We start from the raw sequence: 13,688 nt of genomic DNA, 5'->3' as shown, positions 1-13,688 counted from the left end.
TGCCCAGTATTTGGCAGGTAGGCAATAAGCTGAATGGCAGTCTTTTACCACTGCTGCTATTGCTGCCTGGAAGGCCAGGCTTTCAGGGTGCCTCAGGGCTACTCAGATGCATGCACTTCCCTCTTCCATGTCCTCTAGGGTCTGCAGGGCAAGGTATGAGGCCCCAGATCTGTCAGGAGTCAGGAGGACTGTACAGGATGAAAATGTGACAGAGGCAAATCATCTTCAACCCCCTTTCCAAGTCATTTTCTGTTCTTCCTGCCCATTCTTCCTCTTCACACTCCCCACAGGCATCTCAAACTCCCTGGGTTCCACCTCAAAATCTGACCTCAGGTAAGGAATTGCTAATAGTCATTGTACTTTAAATGATTTAAAAGGAATTCCAGAAAGTGTTGGCATTTAAATCTCTTGTCTCACAAAATAAAAAACATAATAAAAAATAAAAAAGGCTCTGTTCTCCTCTTAAAGGGAGTTCATACACCAGAAAGTCTGACCCTTTTATGGCTATATTAGGCTAGATTCAACTGCCCATACGAGAAAACACAAGATTAGTTTAAGCAAGATGGAAGTTGTTCCTTTCTCACATAAAAGGTCTGGTGAGGCAGTTTCATAGCCCATCATGGGCCAAGGCATCTTCATGTTGTCCCTCCCTCTACCCAAGTGCTGGCTTCCAATCTGAAGGTTGCTTCCTAGATCCAGCAGGCAGTTGGAGCACCAATCATTATTGATCACTTAAGGGCATAAGAAATAGGAAAGGTAAAAGGGCAGAAGAGACACCTGCTGACCAAGTCCATTCCAAGTAAACCGTCTTCCAAAAAGTCCCAGGCAACACTTATAGTAGCTTCTCATTGGTCAGAGCTTAATCACATGGTCACTATTAGTTACAAAAGATATTGGGAAATAGCCACTCCTTTGGGTAGATTGCATCTTCACAAAAAGTAAGGTTCAGATACTAACGAAGAAAAGGAAAATGCACCTAGAAAAGGCAGCAAATGGGGAGACTGCACTGGTAAAATCTTCTGTCCTTGTTTTCCCTGGTGGCTGGTTGATCAGAATCACCATAGCTTCAAGCCCCTCTGTTCCCCAGTTCTGGTGACCAGACCAAGTTTAGGCACCCCTCAGTGACCAATAAAAGAAAGAATGAAGGGAATTATCTAATACTGGAGGGGGTTACATTTAGTTGCTAGTTACTAGGTCAGATTTCCAAGGGATGTTCTGTCTGAGGATTTTAAAAACCACAGTATACTTTTCACCGATCTGTGGGTTTAAGGATTGTTACATTCCCTTAGGATTCTATTTATAAATTTCTGGTTGTTCCTCAATTGGGTTATGAAATTAAATTCTGAAAGCAACCAGAAACTCTTATGAACAAAGGCTATTTCTTTTCTACCATTTATTGATCATGCCTCACATCCAAAATGTGTAATGACCAATGAGCATTCAGTTCATGACTTAGAGTTGGTAACATAGTGGTGGCTGATTGTTGAGGAAAAAAATTAATCTGATGGGACAATTTCTTGCCTGTCACCAAAAGAATAAATCATTTTAACTTAGTTGCTGCTTGCAGACTGTAGCCAGGATTTCTCAGCTTATAGTACTAAAGACATCGGATGGATATAATGCACACAGTACTGAACCTAATGTCCAGTATATTCTCCTGATTCTTTTTCTATGGACATGTGATTCTCTATAACATTCAGGCTTAATTTCAGTAGTGCAGGTCATAAACTAAATCACCCTTTCAGCTAAAATAGCAATGAGAAAGACGTGCTGGAGTTGACCACACAAATATGACAGCTATGATCTATGGTGAAGCACCATTAGATATGTGAGTCTGACCAATCAGGAGAGTAGGAAACATTAAGTGCCCTGGAGAGCATCTACCTATTTAGGGAAAACATTGAAAACAAAGGAAAACGGAGTATATTCATTTTAAACTGAAAAAATGAAAATGGACACTCCCTTTTCTCAAGAGAGAAAAGCAACATTTGAAATGTACAAGCCATTGATTCTCGGCCTTTTGGCTAAGATCAAGTGTGAAATGTACAAGCCATGTGCAGACTCATCCTTTGTGGAACCCTCTAGAAGGAGATGATACATTGCCAGCAGCAACATTAGCAGGTAGGGTATATTAGTCCTGATGGAGGAGGGCTTAGCACAGACTGCCTTCTGAAGTCAAAGCAGTCAGTCATGTCTAGTTGTGTCTCTTAGTGAAATGCCTCATTACACAAGGAATGTAAATCATTTTTCCTCCACAAAATGGTTGTATCTGTGGTATTTCATAAATTGCATCAGAACCAATGTACCTCAATAATTTTTATAACCTGATGCTCTTCTTCTGTGATTGTGTGTTAGTCTTAGTGACAGTTCATAGACTCTTATACACAGTAATAGCATTTGTTTTTATTAGTTTCAAAACAAGCCATGAAGGGAATATTAAAGTTAATGGACACTGCTAAATTCATAGCATAGTACATGGGCTTGAGCATGGAACCTTTGTGTTAATGCTTTCACAACTCAATAATAATAATAATAATAATAATAATAATAATAATAGCAACTGTCAGGGCACCTGGGTGGCTCAGTCAGTTAAGCAACTGACCTCGGCTCAGGTCATGATCTCATGGTTTGTGAGTCTGAGCTCCTCATGGGGCAGCTCAGAGACTGGAGCCTGCTTTAGATCCTGTATCTCCCTTTCTTTCTTTGCCCCTCTCCCACTTGTGCTCTGTCTTTCTCTGACTCTCAAAAATGAATAAATGTTAAAAACATGTTTTAAAAAATAATCATAGCAACTGTCAACGTGGAGTGCCCCATTGGAGCTAGACACTATACTAATAGCTTTACATACATAATCTCATTTAATTCTCCCAACAACACTCTAACGGTATATTTATATCCTCATTTTTGAGAACAGGAAAGTAAGGTTCAAGATCTCAGTGATATCAAGTGGTAGTGTGGCTATTTAAATCTGGGTCCGTCTGAATCAAATTCCATGCCATTTTCTCCTACATTTGGTTGAATCCTCATGAGGATTCAAATTCTTCTCTCCTCTGACATCATTTTAACACCTTATTAGAATAAAAAAGAAAGAAATGTTAGAGTTTTTTTTTTAATATCACAATAATTTGGTAATTTTTCAATAAAATATAAGCCATATTATTTCAGCCAGATCTAAGTGGCACACAAAGTTTTCTGTGTTTTTTCTAGGTTATAATTGGGCCTGTCTTTTATCCATGTACTGTATTGGGGCTCCCCACAAATGTTTATAGATATAATGAGAAAATAGCCAGACCTGTTTCAAGGGAAGAGTATTCTGGTACCCACCCTCTTTGTGTGTTTTCTAAGCACACCCTTCTTCGGGAAAGAGGCAACTATTCTTAGATAGTAGAGCATTTCAACCAAGCATATGGCATTGAACAAGTTTAGAGGAGTTGGGGAAATATAGTGTGATTCCAATCATAAACATACACACGCATGTGTCTAGTTTATTTCATAATATGTGCATGTAATGAAAACTGGAAAAAAACTATACCAGAACTATAGTAATAGAGTTCTGAATGGTAGGATTCCAAGTGGTTTTCTTTTCTCTTTTTGGGGTTTTCAAAATTTCCTAAAATGAAGGAATATTGCTAATATAATACTCCCCCAAAGTAATAGTTTGGGCAGGAGAATTCTCGAATCATGCAATAAGTGGCTAGAGGCACAGCCATATAGCATGAGGCCTCTTAATATTGCACCTATCTGTTGTTTATCAACATCATTAATAATAAAGATCTTTGATACCTCTTTGCCACTTTTTCATTAGCTGGAAAGACAAACTAGTCACAAAAAATGTCAAAGCCAAAAGGTTTTTCATGGACTTAATCAATATGAACCAGTATCATTTAATAAGAAAATATGCTCATCCCTTTGTATGGCTTTGTGTTTGCATGCCCTGTGTGCAAGGATTGTGTCTAGAGATAAGAAATCAGGGCATCAGTCTGGTTCTCTATTTCCATGGCAACACATAGATTCAAGGAAGAGTTCTTGGTGTCTTTGCTATGTGCTGTGGACACGCGTCCCTCTAAGTTTAATTCCCTGTGAGACTGCCTCGTTTGTTGTAAATCTCTGAAGCAGAAGTGAGACACAGTTTTGGTTCTCAGAACTCATTAATATCGATAAATCTGTGAGCAGCAATAAAGAGTACCGGTACTCTGAAAACATCTCATTTTTCATGACAATTCCCTCTTAAAAGGTCACAAAAAAGTTCTTTTTAGGGTTACTAGTTAGTGTAGTATGTAACAATGATGGTTTTCCTAGTTAAGGTTCTAGGCACGCCCACTCACTCACACAGAAAGTAGGAAAGGAATTTTCTCTTAATCTTTACTCAAAGGAAATATTTTCCAGTATTCTCTCCTTATAACCTTTTCCTGGTAAATCCTTAAAACTGGCAACAAAATTGTATAGAAAGCTAGAAGCCAGAATTCAGATCACATTTTACCATAATCTCTGTAATCTTGGACAATTTCCCTAATCTCTCTGTGCATCCAGTTTCTCATCAGTAAAATCATCTAAACTAATAAAAGGAAGGAAAACCAGTTTGAGAGAAGAGGGAAAAACTGAGAAGAGAAAATTAGTGTTGTCACTATCCCCACTCTACTACAACCTCTGCTCCTTTTTCCTCCGTACAATCAGTGGTCATAAAAGTAAAGAAAGAATGAAAGAGATTACGTTCTTTTTGGCCAAGCACACATATGAACCTCCCAAGAATTTTCAGGTTATTGTTTACATTAGGTTCAAGCAACGTATTCTCAGCAAAAAAAAAAAAAAAAAAAAAAATCCACACAGTTGGGGAAGGTAGAAGCTGGCTTACCTAATGCCCATTAAATTTGTATCCCAAGTCTACCCAGACATACAGGGATGCAGTTTTAGATTTTCAGAAGAAAGAACATCCCTGTCTATTCTTCTTTTATTCTCCCTAGTATTTTTTTTAAGAAGAAAAAGAAGTCATTAAAGAAATACTAGGGAGCTCATAGACTTTCCAAGAGGGCCAGTCTCTGAAGAGCAATACCTACTCACATTCTAAGTGTTTCTCAGCAACCACAAAGCCACAGGGAAAGTAAGAGATACAAATTGGATTCTGCTGGCTGAGCAACCCAGTCCATGGTTGTTATCTGGGAAATCCAGGAAAAGCACTGAGCAGCCTTGGCCTTGAGGAGTCCACTCTAATCTGCAGGTGAGCCAAGAAAGGGTAACTGAACCAACCAAACCTCATCTACCCTTTGGCTCTATATTAAAAGCAGGCCCTCAGGGCAAGCTGATTTCAATCCATTTCCAGGGCCTTCAGGTGTTACTAAAATGTCCCAAGCTTTCCTAGCTGCTAAGTGTCTAAACCAAGATTCTAGCCCAGGTCTAGGGCCTTGATGCCCCAAGTAAGGTGTAGAGACAAGCCATGTAAGCATCACCAGACCTTCTGACTTCGCATCTCTTAACACACATTTCTCGACAGGTAAGAGGAGCATAATACCTGCTTCACCTCCTTCAGAAATTGGTTGTGAAAATCTGAGGCAAAGTTTTTACTGCCCTGTAGAAGAAGGAGAAACTTCAAGATGGTATAGTGAGTTTTCCAAAAACTCCATTTTAGGCTATTTAAAGGATTTTATATATATATAATGACCTCCTTGCTCTTTTGCTAAGATCATGTTCTTTCTTTCATCAGTGGTGGTGATGGAATTTGCAAGTTTTTTTTTCTCTCGGATATCACTATTTGAAAAAAATACAAAGTTGGACGATCTATGTTGTTATTAGATTGGGGGGGTGTTAACTTGGGGGGTGGTAATTTTACGAGTCTGTGAAACCCCAAAATTTGTGATCCACTACGTGAAAATGCTTGGAAAGCTACAGAAGTGTAAAAAAAAAATGAGGTGTTACTGTTTTCTTTTTTTTTTTTTTAATGTTTATTTTTTCTTGAGAGAGAGAGACAGAGTATGAGCAGGGCAGGGACAGAGAGAGACACACACACAGAGAGAGACATAGAATCTGAAGCAGGCTCCAGGCTCCAAGCTGTAAGCATAGAGCTGGAACTGGAACTCATGAACTGCGAGATCAGGACCTGTGCGGAAGTCCAACGCTTAACCGACTGAGGAAACTGTCTGAAGGGTAGGTTCTGCTCAGTGCCCAGAAATGTAAATGTCCTCACTGTCTCCTGGATCTTGTGGTTCCTGGGAAGAAGAGGAGAGGAAGCCAGGGACTCAACTAGATGATTTGCCCCTTGATACCACTAGGAGGTGTTTGGATCCTCTTCAAGTCTTATGCCTCAGACGCCCAAGTTTCCTGTTCATAAAGGAAAAGATGAAGTTGAGACTTACCTTTTTGCCATACTTTCATTTTCATTTCGCTTGGAGTGTGGCTTCTCTTACAAGGTGAACAGGAATGATCAGTTGCTAGGTTGATTGCCATTCAAGACTGTTGTGGGAGCAGAATCCCAGTTGAAAGTAGAAATAATGTTACCCTTTCTCATCCAAACATTTAGAAAGGAAATAAATCCTTTTAAGCAATGTTGATTTTTTTAAATCATCCTTTCAAAGTGACCATTTCAGTGAATAAAAACTTCTCTCCACTTAATTATCCTTTTATCCTTCACCAAACAAAGGCCCCATTTGTAATAGGATGCACTAAATAGTTGTGGCAGTTTACCTTGTTTTAAAAAATGTTCTGTAAAGAAGGAAGTTAATAAATTGCTTTAGCAGATCTAACAGTCTCCCATGGCTAAAATGTTTGAAATTCAGAGGGTGTCACCCAATATCTTGCTGCTCATTGGAAATATCTTCAAAGATGGCAAGAATCAGTTTTAACCTTTCTATAAAGACACAACATTAATACTGTGTATATAAACTGAATAAGGTTTCTATTTCTGTTTGATAAGTATGCCCTGGATAAGCATGTTTGATAAGTATGTACGTGAAACAGTAAAAATGAAAAGAAATATAGAAATCAGGAACACCTGGGGAGCTCAGTCAGTTAAGTGTCTGACTCCTGATTTCAGCTTAAGTCGTGATCTCATGGTTCCTGAGATCAAGCCCCACATAAGGCTCTGTGGTGACAGCACAGGGCCTGCTTGGGATTCTCTCTCTCCCTCTTTCTCTCTCTCAAAATAGATAAATAAACATTTTTTTTAAAGAAATCATACACCCAACCACTTTGTAGGAAATTGGGTGATGTTATTATAAGTGTATAGGTTTAGAGCCAGGCATACATATCTGCCCCAAGGTTGAACCTGCCATTTGTGAAACCTTAGGATGTCATTCTTCGCTCATCACTCTGCTTCTTTATTTGTAAAGTGAGGATGATAATATTCTGAGATAATATAAGTCACAGAGACCTGCGAAGTTCTGTTCTCAAAGTTGCCAAATTAGTTTAACCTTCAGAGCCCAGGTTAGAAGTAAGTATGGATACTGTTTCTAGCACATTCAGAACATAAGCAATTAACAAAGACTTTGTCACTGAATGAAACTGTCAGATGATTACACAACTGCTTTTTATATGTGCTGGCCCTTCTTAGCCCTAGGATGCCCAGGGTATCACTCAGGAAGGAGGTTCCTGATGAACTTGAATTCTGTACTGCATATCTCCTACTGAAGTATCTAGAAGAATTTAACATCTACACAACTAATGCCTAGTCCCTAGGCATAAGAGATAGACAATGTCATTGATCCCTTGAAAGCACCGATCTTTGAAAGGCAGTTCCTTCTAATTGAATGACATATAATATGGAAAAGTCACCTCAAATAGCTGGGCATGGGGCTTCAGTGAAGTTCATTTCCCCCTTCCTTTTTTATTTCTCTTTCCTTGAAGATAATAACATGAAAGGTAGAATTAAACAGCTTCCAGCCACATGGAGAAACATTAGCCTCTCTTTATCAGTTGATGGTTTTGAAAGGCTAAGTGATTTAAAATTTTTTTTTCAACGTTTATTTATTTTTGGGACAGAGAGAGACAGAGCATGAACGGGGGAGGGGCAGAGAGAGAGGGAGACACAGAATCGGAAACAGGCTCCAGGCTCCGAGCCATCAGCCCAGAGCCTGACGCGGGGCTCGAACTCACGGACCGCGAGATCGTGACCTGGCCGAAGTAGGACACTCAACCGACTGCGCCACCCAGGCACCCCTAAAGGCTAAGTGATTTTAATAATCAAAAACCAAAAACCGAAAAACCAATAATCAAAAATCTCAAAAATCAAGCCAAAGTTCAGGGTAGCAAAATGTAATCTCTGGTATGACACCCTTAGCATGAGTTAAGATAAAGTAGTCCTGCTTCTGGCTACTTATTGTTTCATGAGGAAGAAATTTGATAATATTTCTTAGGGCTAAGGTATGAGGGAAAACTAGCCTATGGACAATGTCTACAGTGAAAGAAAGCAAAGAAAGAAAGAAGCCCTGTTCCACATGTCTACTAACACTGAGGTGGGCTTGTATGGTAGAACACCATACAAGTGGAACCCTTCAAGCAAGGACTTGGTCCCACCTGCAGAGAATGTGGTCAGCAAACAGTCTCCAGCTGTCAGCTCCACCCAGGGGGACTCGGGTGCAGAGAACTGCATTAACTGAGGTCATGCCCTATTTTAGCAGTTTACATATGGCCACTGAATGGGGGTAAGGGGTGTAAAAAGGGCCTGCCATTTGGCAAGATGTGTGGCAACCCTGCCTGACATTTCTCTTCCAAGAGTTCGCCCTGGCTCAGCCAAGGCTTTGCCAAACCTCCACTGCAGTCCAGTTTCTACCAGTGGTCAGTCTGTCTTCCATCCCCAAGTGTCATTCCTTATAAATAACGTGTACCACAAACTCTGTCTCAGCATCTCATTCAGAGAACCAGACCTGCAACTAAACGCATCATACTTTCCTAAGAAGGGTAGGTTGACACTTTGCACACTTTCTGTCAGGCAGTTCACACAGAGTTAAATCAGAGGGCTGTTACAAGAGTTTGATTTCACTCTCTTATACTTCAACCTTGCACTCCAACCTCGTCCTCCACCTCCTCTCCCACAAGCCTTTCACTCAAGCAGCGTGGGTTTGCTCGCTTCTCATCTTCAAAACCCAATCCTCTGCTGCCTTAGAGAAATGTCCTCCCAGTCTCATTCTGCCCAGTCTTGACTAATGCAGCTGAGCCATGAGTCACAGCATTTATTGGTGTTGACTCTGGCAGGGGTGAATTTCTTTGCTGTCAATTGCTATAAATTTTGCAAACACAGAGTTAAACCACAGCCAAGCCCTAGACCAGCTAACCCTGGGATATTGTGGACTGGGCTCAACAGTGTCAGCTCCAGAACAAGGCAATGCCAGATGACTCTAGGCCTGTAACCTGGTGGGTTTGATCTACTTATCAAGGCTTCCTGCCTTTGACTCATATTTATGGAGCAATGTCCTAGCACTGGGGACATATCACTGAATAAAACAGTCATGTTCCCTTCCTCAGAGCTTACTGTCTAGGGAGGGAAATAAAAATTTAAAATCAATAAACCTGCAAGTAAATGTAATTGCCTGTGCAGGATACTAAGAGAATGCAGTGATGGCAAATAAAAGTGAGAAGTAGGATCCACTTAAATGGTGGGGTTAGGAAAGTCCTCTCCAGAAAAAGACACTTAGGTTGGGCCTGAAGAATAAGAAATATGAAAATAAGAAAGGCCTGGAGAGTCAGTGGAAAAGCATTCCAGGCAGAGGGATGATACCCAATCATCCTTTATTTATTGATCATTGAAGTTACTTCTAAAGTTGGGGGGGGGTGGAAATGGGGCACCTGGGTAGCTCAGTTGGTTAAGTGTCTGACTTTGGCTCAGGTCATGAACTCATGGTTTGTGAGTTCAAGCCCCACGTCGGGCTCTGTGCTGACAGCTCAGAGCCTGCAGCCTGCTTCAGATTCTGTAGCTCCCTCTCTCTCTGCCCCTCCCCAACTTGTGCTCTGCCCTCTCTCTCTCTCTCAAAAATAAATAAAATGTAAACAAAAAATTAAAGTGGGGCAAAAATGCAGTAGGGAAGAAAATAATCTTCTAATCACACAAGAAATGAAGTATTGTATTGACTTGCAAAGAAATGCTTTAAAAGTTTTGTTTGTTTTAGCCTACAACTGATTCTTATGGGTTGGGTTTGTTTGTTTGTTTGTTTGTTTGTTTGTTTGTGTTTTTGTAATCATTTGTGGAGTTCTGAACTTAATATATTGCTTCTGCTGTTGTGCATTTGATATCTTCTTCCTGGGATTTATTTCTCCACTGTCTACTCTTAGGGCCCTTCCTTGCTTATTCTTCAAGATTCACTTTAAGCAACTACTCTTTTTTAAATAGCATTTAAAAAAATGAGATTAACTTCAGATGACATAAAATTCACCATTTTAAGCTGTATACTTTAGTGATTTTTAGTTTATTCACTATGTTTTGAACATACTAAACATTGCCATGATCTAATTCCGGAACATTTTCACTACCTCAAAAAGAACTCTAGTAACTGTTACCACTTAGTTTCAATTTTCCTCTACTCCCATGCCCTGGTGATCACTCGTCTACCTCTATCTCCATGGATTTGCCTATTCTGGACACTGCATATTAGAATCATGCAATGATTAGAATCATACAGTCTGTGGCTTTTTGTGTCTGGCTTCTTTCATTTAACATAAGGTTTTCAAAGTTCACGTATGTTGTAGCATGGATCCATACTTTACTTTTCTTTGTGGCCAAATAATATTCCACTGTGTATATATACCAAATTTTATCTATTCATCAGCTGATAGACGTTTGAATTGTTTCTACTTTTTGACTATTGTGAATAATGCTGCTATGAACATTTGTATGCAAGTTTTTCTGTGAACACCTGTTTTCATTCCCTCAGGTACATATTTAGGAGCAGAATTCCTGTGTCATATAATTCTATATTTACAATTTTGAGGAACTGCCAAGATGTTTTCCACAGAAGCTTCATCATTTTACATCCCCACTAGCAACATATGAGTATTTCAATATCCCCACATCCTTGCCAATACTTGCTAGTGCCCTTTTTTTTTTTAAGTATTATTATAGACATTATAGTGGGTTGGAAGTAAAAATTCACCTATTTTTTAAAGTATTTATTTATTTTTGAGAGGCAGAGACACAGAGGGCAAACAGGGGAGGGTCAGATAGAGAGGGACACACAGAATCCGAACCAGGCTCCAGGCTCTGAGGTGTCAGCGCAGAGCCCGATGTGGGGCTCAAATTCACAAAGCATGAGATCATGAGCTGAGCCAAAGTCAGACACTTAACCAACTGAGCCACCCAGACACCTCTATTTTTGTTATTGCTATCTAAAACCCCATTTTACTGCTATCTAAAAACCCACTGACTAACATCAGGTCTTGGAGGTATTAACTTGTGTTTCTTCTAAGAGTTTTACTTAGTTATTTTTTCTTCTAAGAGTTTTATAGTTTTAACTCTTATATTAGGTCTTTGATCCATCTGGTATTAGCTTTGGTCTATAGTGTGAGAAAGAAGTACATATGCATTTGTGTTCCTGACCATTTGTAAAAAAGACTATTCTTTCCCCCCATTGAATCTCCTTGGAGTTCTCATCAAAATGCAGTTGATCATAAATGTATGGGCTTATTTCTGGACTCTCAATTCTCTTCCATTGGTGTATATTTCTATCTGTATGCCAATGCCACATTTTCTTGATTACTGTGGACTTAAAGTTTTGAAATTGGGAAATGTGAGTCCTCCATTGTGGTCTTATTTTTCAAGATTGTTTTGACTATTCTGTGTCCCTTGCAATTGGAAATTTAAGCGGGATTTCTTTGAACGTGTAGATCAGTTTCAGTAGTATTGCCCTATCAATACTAGTAGATCTTCCAAAAAAAATAATAGTAAATCTTCCAATATATGAGCACAAGATATCTTTTCATCTTTTAGATCTTTAATTTCTTTTAAGACTATTTTGTAGTTTTCAGTATACGAGCTTTGTAGTTCTTTTTTTTAATTTTTTTAATGTTTATTTATTTTTGAGAGACAGAGAGAGCAGAAGCGAGGGAGGAGCAGAAAGAAAGGAGACACAGAACCCAAAGCAGGCTCCAGGCTATGAGCTGTCAGCACAGAGCCCGACACAGGGCGCGAACTCGTGAGATCATGCCCTGAGCTGAAGTTGGACACTTAACTAGCTGAGCCACCCAGGTGCCCCTTTGTAATTCCTTAAATTTTTTCTTAAGTGTTTCTTTTTCTTTTGATGCTATTGTAAATGGAATTGTTTTCTTGATTTTCGGAGTAAGCATTTTCTCCTATGTAAAACTTTCCCTGAACTTCACTTCCCCCAAGTGAGAACTGATAATTCTTCACTCAATGTTTTCTCTCTCCTGGGCATAGACTTGTATTATTAATACCCACCACAATACACCAGAAGGCCCAAATTTGTATAATGTCAATTTCCCTTACATGTGGACAGAGACTGTGTTCTGTTTACCTTTTTTTGTCCCTAAGACTTACTTAGGGGCACTGGCATACAGATAGAAATATACACAATGGGAGAGAATTGAGACCCAGTAAATGTTTACAGAACAGAGAAAGGAAGAAATAATTGCCACCACTGAGGGTTTTCAGTAAGACTGAAAATACCATTTAGGAATTCTAGGGAGAGGGAGGAGTGGGGAATGAGGCTGAAGATACAGGTGGAGCAGAGACTGGAGCTGGTATTTCACTCCCCACACAAAGAGGAGTGTCACCGTGAGGATGGTTCCACCAGTGTTTGAAGAAGATCAATAACTGATTTGGATTGGGGAGGTGTAGGCCAAGACAGGAACTTGCTGCAGTATGGTTGTGAGGAAATGAATCCAATGTAGGTTAATAGATGTGGAAATGGGAAAGAAGGAAACGATGTGAGAGATGTTAGAAATTCAAAACTCTTGGGACATAGTGGCTGGTTAAATTTGAAGAAAGGGAAAAAGTCCATGGTGATAATGTTTCAGTTTTTTGAGCCCAAGAACATGGATGGAAGTAGTAAAGTCTAGGAATGGAGCTGGAGATGAATGTTTGATGTCTTCTTGGAAATCTTGGGGAAAAGCTCAACTTCACTCAGAAGCACACTCTCCACTGGTCATCCTGGGAGAGAGCATCTCAGTTTTCCCTCTCTTAAAATCTATTCCTTTCCTTTTAATCACAGCCAGTGTACATCTCTTGTCTCATTTTCCGACCATTTAGAGCAACTTATGACTGCTCCTAATTCCCCCAAACAGCTTTGCAAATGGGGAGAAATTATTTCTTTATTTTCTTAATATGTTTCTGAGTTCAGGCTAGCCTGGTAGTATAAATTCCTTGAGCAAATCAAATTTTATACTGTGTATACTATGATTGTGTTAACTGACTACCTTATGTACTTAATAATCTTTTATAAGGGCACAAAGAAATATTTTGATGTTATAAGAATGTGCAAATTTCTTTAGCAGAGTGTGCATAATCCATTTTGCTCTTTACTGTGCTTTAAGATCAGTTTAACCTTTATCATAGGGATCAGAGACAGGAGAGGTTTAATTTTTTGTTGTTTTATTCATTTACCTGTGCACATTATCTAATTTCCATGAAATTCAGTATCTACAATAAGAGCTATTGTGAAGATTATGTGAAATTGTGAACTTAAAGTCCCTGACAAATAGTTGTTCAACATGTTAGTTCTCCTTCTCTTCCTTCTTCTTCAGTATTTGGCACA

The 13,688-nt window shown here is 39.3% G+C and overlaps 1 long non-coding RNA gene across 1 annotated transcript in view; it reads left to right on the top strand.

Moving 5' to 3' along the window:
* Positions 1–13,688, top strand: part of LOC147584260 (uncharacterized) — a 64,446-nt gene that overhangs the window by 24,312 nt on the left and 26,446 nt on the right. The window lies entirely within an intron of this gene.

The sequence above is a fragment of the Puma concolor genome, chromosome A1, assembly GCF_028749965.1.
Source record: "Puma concolor isolate L17-30 chromosome A1, mPumCon1.1.hap2, whole genome shotgun sequence".
NCBI lineage: Eukaryota > Metazoa > Chordata > Mammalia > Carnivora > Felidae > Puma > Puma concolor.
The sequence above is the reverse complement of the archived record's forward strand: the minus strand, read 5'-3'. Positions and strand labels throughout refer to the sequence as shown.